This window comes from Chlorocebus sabaeus, chromosome 13, assembly GCF_047675955.1.
Source record: "Chlorocebus sabaeus isolate Y175 chromosome 13, mChlSab1.0.hap1, whole genome shotgun sequence".
NCBI classification, from domain to species: domain Eukaryota; kingdom Metazoa; phylum Chordata; class Mammalia; order Primates; family Cercopithecidae; genus Chlorocebus; species Chlorocebus sabaeus.
Genome location: NC_132916.1, coordinates 94,973,641 through 94,982,254, shown reverse-complemented (window position 1 = coordinate 94,982,254; position 8,614 = coordinate 94,973,641).

Here is an 8,614-nt window from a genome sequence, read left to right as displayed (position 1 = left end):
GGATAAATTACTGTACACATACTCCGCCCAAGACTGAGCCAGGAAGAAACTGATTCCCTGAACAGACCAATAATGACTCCAAAATGGAATCAGTAATAAATAGCCTACTGTATTAGCCTATTTTCACACTGCTATGAAGAACTACCTGAGACTGGGTAATTTATAAAGAAAAGAGATATAATTGACTCAAAGTTCTACATGGCTGGGGAGGCCTCAGAAAACTTAAAATCATGGTGGAAGGTGAAGGAAAATCAAGGCATGTCATACATGGTAACAGGAGAGAGAGAGTGGGGAGAAATGCCACACTTTTAAACCATCAGATATGAGAACTCACTCACTGTCATAAGAACAGCATGGAAGAAACAACCCCCATGATCCAATCACCTCTCACTAGGTCCCCCCTTGGACTTGTGGGGATTACAATTGAATATGAGATTTGGGTGGGAACACAGAGCCAAACCATATCACCCACCACCACCAACAAAAAAAGCCCAGGGATAGACAAATTCATAGACAAATTCTATCACAGGTACAAAGAAAAGCTGGTATCATTCTGATATGGTTTGATTCTGTGTCTCCACCCAAATCTCACCTTGAATTATAACAATCCCCATTGTGTTAAGGGCTTCAGTAGGTGGAGATAATTGAATCATGAGGGTGGTTTCCCTCATGTTCTTGTGATAGTGAGTTCCCATGAGATCTGATGGTTTACTAAGGGACTTTCCCTTTTCTCAACATTCATTCACTCTCCAGCCACCCTATGAAGAGGTGCCTTCTGCCATGATTGTAAGTTTTCCAAGCCCTCCCTAGCCATGTGGAACCGTGAGTAATTAAACCTCTTTCCTGTATAAATTACCCAGTCTTGGATATTTCTTCATACTAGTGTGAGAACAAACTAATACACATTGCTGCTGAAATTATTCCAAAATATTTGAGGAGGAAGGACTCCTCCCCAACTCTTTCTGTGAGGCTAACATCATCTTGATACCAAACCTGGCAGAGACACAACAAAAAAAGAAAAATTCAGGCCAATATCCTTGATGAACATCAATGCAAAAATTCTCAACAAAATACTTGCAAACTGAATTCAGTAGCACATCAAAGAGCTAATCCACCATGATCAAGTAGTCTTCATCCCTGGGATGCAAGGTTGGTTCAACATATGCAAATCAATAAATGTGATTCATCACATAAACAGAACTAAAGACAAAACCACATGACTTTCTCAATAGATGCAGAAAAGGTGTTCAATAAACTAGACATTGAAGAAACATACATCAAAATAATAAGAGCTATCTATGACAAACCCACAACCAACATTATACTGAATGAGTAAAAGCTAGAAGCATTCCCCTTGAAAACTGGCACAAGACAAGGATGCTCTCTCTCACTGTTTGTATTCAATGTAGTATTGGAATCCTTGCCAGAGCAATCAGGCAAGAGAAAGAGAAAGAAATAATGGGCGTCCAAACAGGAAGGGAGAAGGTCCAACTATCTCTGTTTGCAGACAACATGATTCTATATCTAGAAAATCCCATATTCTTGGCTCTAAAGTTCTTCCAGATGATAACCAATTTCAGCAAAGTTGCAGGATACAAAATAAATTTTTGGATTTTTTTCTTATAAAACAAATAGCTTGAAAAGAAAATTCTTGTAGCTTTTTTTTTTCTTTCTCTTTTTTTTTTTTTTTTTGAGATGGAATGTCGCTTTGTCACGCAGGGTGGAGTGCAATGGTGCGATCTTGGCTCACTGCAACCTCCACCCCCCAGGTTCAAGTAATTGTCTTGCCTCAGCCTCCCAAGCAGTTTTTAGCAATGCTATCACAAAGTAATTGACAATTCAAACACTACCTTTGTTTATAAACCTATAACTTTGATCTTTGTGACTTTTATGTTTATTTTATGTTTATTCAACCACATAATTTTAGAAACATTATAAAAATATTGTTTCAATTTTAAAAGGTATTTGAGGAATATAATCTATTAGGTTAACAAATAGCCTTTAAGTACTTGTTTTATTTTGAGAGTAAAGCAGCCTGGTGGTAAATCTTAAAACCAGGGATGTGGGAAAATGAGATCTGTAATAGTGTTTATATATGGTACTATAAGATATCTAAAGTTAACAATAATATATTATATACTTCTTTTAAAAATTATACTTTTAAGTTCTAGGGTACATGTGCACAACGTGCAGGTTTGTTACATATGTATACATGTCCCATGTTGGTGTGCTGCACCCATCAACTCATCATTTACATCAGGTATAACTCCCAATGTCATCCCTCCCCCTTCCCCCCTCCCCACAATAGGCCCTGGTATGTGATGTTCCCCTTCCCATGTCTAAGTGATCTCAATGTTCAATTCCCACCTATGAGTGAGAACGTTTAGTGTTTCGTTTACTGTTCCTGCAATAGTTTGCTGAGAATGATAGTTTCCAGCTGCATCGATGTCCCTACAAAGGACACAAACTCATCCTTTTTTATCGCTGCATAGTATTCCATGGTGTATATGTGCCACATTTTCTTAATCCAGTCTGTCACTGATGGACATTTGGGTTGATTCCAAGTCTTTGCTATTGTGAATAGTGCTGCAATAAATGTATGTGTGCATGTGTCTTTATAGCAGCATGATTTATAATCCTTTGGGTATATCCCCAGCAATGGGATGGCGGGGTCAAATGGTATTTCTAGTTCTAGATCCTTGAGGAATCACCATACTGTTTTCCACAATGGTTAAACTAGTTTACAGTCCCACCAACAGTGTAAAAGTGTTCCTATTTCTCCACATCCTCTCCAGCACCTGTTGTTTCCTGATTTTTTAATGATTGCCATTCTAACTGGTGTGAGATGGTATCTCATTGTGGTTTTGATTTGCATTTCTCTGATGGCCAGTGATGATGAGCATTTTTTCATGTGTGTTGGCTGTATGAATGTCTTCTTTTGAGAAATGTCTGTTCATATCCTTTGCCCACTTTTTGAGGGAGTTGTTTGTTTTTTCTTGTAAATTTGTTTGAGTTCTTTATAGTTTCTGGATGTAAACCCTTTGTCAGATGAGTAGATTGCAAAAATTTTCTCCCATTCTGTAGGTTGCCTGTTCACTCTGATGGTAGTTTCTTTTGCTGTGCAGAAGCTCTTTAGTTTAATTAGATTCCATTTGTCAATTTTGGCTTTTGCTGCCGTTGCTTTTGGTGTTTTAGACATGAAGTCCTTGCCCATGCTTATGTCTTGAATGGTATTACCTAGGTTTTCTTCTAGGGTTTTTATGGTATTAGGTCTAACATTTAAGTCTCTAATCCATCTTGAATTAATTTTCATATAAGGAGTAAGGAAAGGATCCAGTTTCAGCTTTCTACTTATGGCTAGCCAATTTTCCCAGCACCATTTATTAAATAGGGAATCCTTTCCCCATTTCTTGTTTTTGTCAGATTTGTCAAAGATCAGATGGCTGTAGATGTGTGGTATTATTTCTGAGGGCTCAGTTCTGTTCCATTGGTCTATATCTCTGTGTTGGTACCAGTACCATGCTGTTTTGGTTACTGTAGCCTTGTAGCATAGTTTGAAGTCAGGCAGCGTGATGCCTCCAGCTTTGTTCTTTTGACTTAGGATTGTTTTGGCAATGTGGGGTCTTTTTTGGTTCCATATGAACTTTAAAGAACTTTTTTCCAATTCTGTGAAGAAAGTCATTGGTAGCTAAATGGGGATGGCATTGAATCTATAAATTACCTTGGGCAGTATGGTCATTTTCATAATATTGATTCTTCCTATCCATGAGCATGGTATGTTCCTCCATTTGTTTGTATCCTCTTTTCTTTCACTGAGCGGTGGTTTGTAGTTCTCCTTGAAGAGGTCCTTCACATCCCTTGTAAGTTGGATTCCTAGGTATTTTATTCTCTTTGAAGCTATTGTGAATGGGAGTTCACTCATGGTTTGGCTCTCTGTTTGTCTGTTACTAGTGTATAAGAATGCTTGTGATTTTTGCACATTAATTTTGTATCCTGAGACTTTGCTGAAGTTGCTATGAGCTTAAGGAGATTTTGGGCTGAGACAATGGGGTTTTCTAAATATACAATCATGTCATCTGCAAACAGGGACAATTTGACTTCTTCTTTTCCTAACAGAATACCCTTTCTTTCTTTCTCTTGCCTGATTGCCGTAGCCAGAACTTCCAACATTATGTGGAATAGGAGTGGTGAGAGAAGGCATCCCTGCCTTGTGCCAGTTTTCAAAGGGAATGCTTCCAGTTTTTTGCCCATTCAGTATGATATTGGCTGTGGGTTTGTCATAAATATCTCTTATTATTTTCAGATATGTTCCATCAATACCAAATTTATTGAGAGTTTTTTGCATGAAGTGCTGTTGAATTTTGTCAAAGAACTTTTCTGCATCTATTGAGATAATCATGTGGTTTTTGTCTTTGGTTCTGTTTATATGCTGGATTATGATTATTGATTTCATATGTTGAACCAGCCTTGCATCCCAAGGATGAAGCCCACTTGATCATGGTGGATAAGCTTTTTGATGTGCTGCTGGATTTGGTTTGCCAGTATTTTATTGTGGATTTTTGCATCAATGTTCATCAGAGATATTGGTCTAAAATCCTCTTTTTGTGTTGTGTCTCTGCCATGCTTTGGTATCAGGATGATGTTGGCCTCATAAAATGAGTTAGGGAGGATTCCCTCTTTTTCTATTGATTGGAATAGTTTCAGAAGGAATGGTACCAACTCCTCCTTGTGCCTCTGGTAGAATTCAGCTGTGAATCCATCTGGTCTTGGACTTTTTTTTGGTTGGTAGGTTATTAATTATTGCCTCAATTTCAGAGCCTGCTATTGGTCTATTCAGGGATTCAACTTCTTCCTGGTTTAGTCTTGGAAGAGTGTAAGTGTCCAGGAAATTATCCATTTCTTCTAGGTTTTCTAGTTTATTTGAGTAAAGGTGTTTATAGTATTCTCTGATGGTAGTTTGTATTTCTGTGGGGTCGGTGGTGATATCCCCTTTATCATTTTTATTGTGTCTATTTGATTCTTCTCTCTTTTCTTTTTGTTAGTCTTGCTAGCAGTCTATCAATTTTGTTAATCTTTTCAAAAAACCAGCTCCTGGATTCATTGATTTTTTTGGAGGGCTTTTTGTGTCTCTATCTCCTTCAGTTCTTCTCTGATCTTAGTTATTTCTTGCCTTCTGCTAACTTTTGAATGTGTTTGCTCTTGCTTCTCTAGTTCTTTTAATTGAGCTGAGGTGGGCTCCACCCAGTTCCAGCTTCCTGGAGGCTTTGTTTACCTATTTAAGCCTTAGCAATGGTGGGTGCCCCTCCCCCAGCCTGGCCGCTGCCTTGCAGTTAGATCTCAGACTGCTGTGCTAGCGATGAGGGATTCTCCATGGGCGTGGGACCCTCCGGGCCAGGTGTGGGTTATAATCTCCTGGTGTGCCTTTTGCTAAGACCTTTGGTAAAGTGCAGTATTAGGGTGGGAGTTACCCTATTTTCCACATGTGTGTGTCTCAGTTTCCCTTGGCTAGGAAAAGAGATTCCCTTCCCCTTTGTGCTTCCCAGGTGAGGTGATGCCTCGCCCTGCTTCAGCTCTGGCTGGTCTGGCTGCACCAGCTGACCAGCACTGATTGTCTGGCATTCCCTAGTGAGATGAACCCAGTACCTCAGTTGAAAATGCAGAAATCACCCCTCTTCTGTGTCGCTCGTGCTGGGAGATGGCAACTGGAGCTGCTCCTAATTGGCCATCTTGCTCAGGATCCTATATACTTTCAAATAGCTAGAAGATAAAGAATGTCCTCAAAATGAAGATAAGAAAATAGATCTTTCTATTATTGATCATTAACATTTGGATGCTTTTAATTCTAGTTATTTTTTCTGTGTATGTACTTATATTCCCAACCTTTTAGCATTGGAGTCTTGTCTCAATCTTGAGCTTCTTAAATTTTCTATGTAGACATACTTCCTTCATAGCCTTATCTAATTATCTGACTTTAAATAGCAGGACATGCAGACAACCCTCAAATGTATATCTCTACTCAGATCCTGCAGTCTTATTCACCTGTGTCTCTAGAGCTGGTATATATACACTCACTACTCACTAAGCGCAAGTGGAACTAAACAGATGTGATCAAGAGAAAGAATGTGGAGTATGGATGTGGGAAAGTTGATGAACTGGCATTGAAAGGAAAAGCAAAATTGTGGTGTGATGATATGAGTAGTAGGGAAGACAACAATGTTGGAATAAAAAAAAGACATGACAGGACAGGTATACGTGTGTATATATGTACATGTGTGTATATATAAAAACATATTTATGTATCTACTGCCTTTTGTATATATTTACTGAGTTTCTGATCCATAGTTTTACCCATCTCACTTAATAACAATTACATTTTACTTATTTATATTTTATTTAAAAACATTTAAGTAACAAATAACATTGTATATATTCAAGATGTACAATGAGGTGATTTGATATACATATAGATTGTTCATTGATTTCCAAAGTCAAATTAATTAACACATTTATTGCCACCTATAGTAAACATTATGCGTGTGTGTGTGTGTGTGTGGTAAACATACCTAAAATTTATCATATTTCAAGTAAACGATACAATATTATTAACTATAGTCACCATGTTGTACAACAAATTCCCAGATCTTATTCATCTTATAACTAAAATTTTTACCTTTGACTGACACCATTTCCCCTAGCTCCTCCTAGACTCTGACAATAGCCATTCCACTCTCTGCTTCTATGAGTTCCAGGTTTTTGGATTCCATATATAAGTCATGGAGTATTTGTGTAGCTTATTTCGCTAGCGTATTTCCTCTAGGTTTGTTCAATTATATTTTTGCAAATGCTCTTCCTTGAAAGCTAAGAGCTGTTCTTAACTTCTCCTGTTTCTTCACACTCTTTATCTGCTCCACTAGCATGATTTCCTGGCTCACATTTCAAAATATATTCATAACATCTCAATTTATCATCATCTCCATTGGTACCACCTAGGATAAATCATTATCCTTTCTACCTTTGATTATTACACTTGCCTCCTAACTCAACTGTTGACTTTCACTCTAATTTATCTTCAAGGGTATACCTATGTCTTTGTCTCTCTCTCTCTCTCTCTCTCTCTCTCTCTCTCACACACACACACACACACAATTTTATGTCTAGTGAATTTATCTAATTTAGAACATTTCTCTCTTTCTAAATTCTAAGAATCCTGAGAGCAGGAAATCATGTCTTATTCACCTGTGTGTCTCTAAAGCTGGTATACAGTAGCTACTCACCAAGTGCAAGATGAACTAAACAGATCAATAGAAAGAATGTGAACTTGGGAAAGTTGATGACTTGGAATTTAAAATAAAAGCGAATTTGTGGTGTGATAATATGAGTGGTAAGAAAGTCAACAATGTTGGAAAAGAGGAAAGAAAGATGACAGGATCGTAGGGTGTTCTAAGGTGTTACCCAGTACTAGAGTGAAGTGAGAAGTTTGAGATGTCAGAATGTAAGATGTATCATCCTATTAGATGATTCAAGTTAGGAAAAATAATTGCAAGGAAAAAAACAAAGATTTTGATTATCTTATAAATTTCTACATCCTACACATTCAATTAGGAATGTTAAATATGTTTATCTTATAAATTCTCCAGCAAATTCTAAGATAGGCACAGTAAAAGAAAATTAAACCCAGAATGGTAAAATGACCTTCCCAGGGTCCACAGATAAAAGAGTGGAGCTTAAATTAAAAATAGATATTTTTTATTCAAAATCCATGTTATTTCCACTATGCCACTATTATGCTGCTGTGGGAGACCTGAAGCTGGTGATGAAATGTTATATAAAATGGGAGACTGAGCTAATGTAAGAGGAGAGTGGAAAAAGGTGAGCTATTTAAGTAAAAATAACTATTTATATTGCAAGAATGTAAAACATAGTTCAAAATACTTTAAACATAATATTGACTCTCTCGACTGAATAGACCAGAAACTAACCCTAGGGACCTCTTCTTTCCCATGCTCAAATAATGTGAGCAGGGTATGGTTTGTCTTGCCAATTCTTGACTCTGCTTTCTCCTTCTTCAGTCGATTCTCAGACACACTCTTCTCTTTCAATCACAAGATGGTTATAATCAACTCTTGATGCTGTATTCAGTCTTCTTTGATGTGTGCATTAGAACTGGGATTATCTCTTTTAATAGTCTTGCAAAAGGAAAGAATCTCCTTGTCTCCAATATGTTGCAAAATCTCACTAGCTCTGATTAGGTCACATGTATATGCTAGAACAGCTCCTTTAGCCAGGGAACAGAGTACACAGTTTGGTTTAAGCCCTTCCTTGAAGGGCCCATGGGATCACTTCCCCCAAATTCACATGACTAAAAATATATGAGGAGTTAATTCTCCAGTGAAAATATGTTGGCCCAAGAAAAGTGACCATGGGGTATGTGGTAGGGAATGCTTGCTGTGGAGTCAACTAGAAATGACTACTTCATCTGGAATACATAATTTTTGCATTAATTTACTCGTGTTAATAATTCCTGTGCTAATATACTCATGCAGCAAAAATTTATTGACTGTAAAATGAGTTAGGCACTATGTTAGGGGTTTATGATATGGCCAAAACCACAGCA